This window comes from Oppia nitens, unplaced genomic scaffold, assembly GCF_028296485.1.
Source record: "Oppia nitens isolate AA-2021 unplaced genomic scaffold, nextdenovo-longstitch-racon4-pilon3 scaffold1_pilon_pilon_pilon, whole genome shotgun sequence".
NCBI lineage: Eukaryota > Metazoa > Arthropoda > Arachnida > Sarcoptiformes > Oppiidae > Oppia > Oppia nitens.
Window position 1 is genome coordinate 7,951,545 of NW_026533199.1, and position 1,855 is coordinate 7,953,399.

Consider the following 1,855-nt stretch of genomic DNA (forward strand, 5'->3'; position numbering starts at 1 on the left):
TATATATATACTGTATATACTAATGATGTAATTTTAATTATAGTATAATCAAAGCAATAGATTAGGCAACAGATGTAATCTCTATAAAATAGTCATTAGTATAGTGTGTTTGGTTTTGAAACGCCTTTTAAATTTCAATTTAATATATTTGTATGATATGTAATATAATATAAAATTAAAAATATATTTACTGTATATATAATAATATATAATGTATATGCAGTAAATATATTTTTAATCTAATGATTAGCAGAGCGACAAAACTATTAAATCAATAAAATATGTAAAAATTGTCAACATTTTCAATATAGTTTCAAATTTATATAAGTATAATACAAAGTATGCTTTCAATTGAACTCAACAATGTATAGAATTCCCTATAAATATATTAAAGAATTATAATTAATATGACTTTTTTGGCAACACATTTGCTGCCAAACCAAAAATATTTACATAATTTGCTAAACATTAACAATCATATAATCTATAAGAAATGAATGTTATCGTAGTTTATTTTTTAGATGTTATTAACAACAACAACAAATTTAAAAAATATCAAAATAAATATTTATCTAAAATTATATACTATTACTTAACTTAAATAGTTTATTGTTTTTTTTTGTGAGAAAAACTCGTTTTTATAGCCTTTAAGGCGAGTTATGTCATTAAAAGAGCATTAATGCTATATAAATGTCACGTCTAAATGAAAGCTGTATTTTGTTTGACAGCCAATATATTTAAACCTTTTTTTCATTCAATGTTTAAATAATTACTTAATACACCAAATAATAAATATTAAGCGCTATATAGTTGTGTAGACATAGGAGTGTAGCAATTAAACAATATTATAGATATGTATATATAGTTGACTCCTAACGCATGGGCCGAGATAGCTCAGTTGGGAGAGCGTTAGACTGAAGATCTAAAGGTCCCTGGTTCGATCCCGGGTCTCGGCGATTACTATTTTTGTCTATAATATAATTTAATATAAACATTTTTATACTAATAATCAATTTAATATTTTAAAAAATTATTTCATATTTAACTTTAACTTAGATTTAACTCTAACTATTTAACTTAGTGTTTTTTTTAAATATTCAAACAACACATTTAGTTATTTGTTTAATTATCTTAATTTATATACTATAATGTCTTTATAAATATTGAGATAAAAACTAATTTAGTTGATTAGCTGTTTAATAATAACAATGATAATAATAATAATAAAAACAGTTAATTATTTTATTATTATATGACATGTATTTAAGTTGTGATGAAAAAATATTATAAACTTTAGGTTTTATTTTATTTATAGTATAATTTGTTATAATTGAAACAATGATTGATGTGACATTTTTGAATATTCAGTATAAATAAATAACTTAATATTTTCAAAGCGCCGTATAATATACAGTATTTATTTAATAAAAACGTGATATTAAATAAAATTAAACTCATTATGTTTGCGTTCATAAAAAAATAATATTATTTATCACACATTTTTATAAATAATGTTAGACTCAATGAAATTAATAGCAATTTGTAATTGTGTTGGAAATGCATTTAGAAAATAATGGATGACATCAAATAAATATAAAAGCATTGATTAATCAATTTTAATAAACACTTTCCTGTTGTCTAAAATTGCGTGGATTTCAATAATATTATGCCATTTGATGACAATTTTAGTGGAAATGATGGCAACAAATAATATATACTGTATAGTACTGTAATAGTATATACTGTATATACTGAATGATATACTCTGTCTATAAAATTACATATTTCAGTAATATATCTATATTTATGTGAAAATGAATGCATTTGTCAGTGATTTGTGTGCAAAATATATAAC

The 1,855-nt window shown here is 21.4% G+C and overlaps 1 non-coding gene across 1 annotated transcript; it reads left to right on the top strand.

The window, feature by feature from the left end:
- Positions 1-883: 883 nt before the first annotated feature.
- Trnaf-gaa (transfer RNA phenylalanine (anticodon GAA)) lies at positions 884-956 on the top strand. The gene has a single exon. It is a non-coding gene; the product is annotated as a tRNA-Phe (tRNA).
- The last annotated feature ends 899 nt before the right edge of the window (positions 957-1,855 follow it).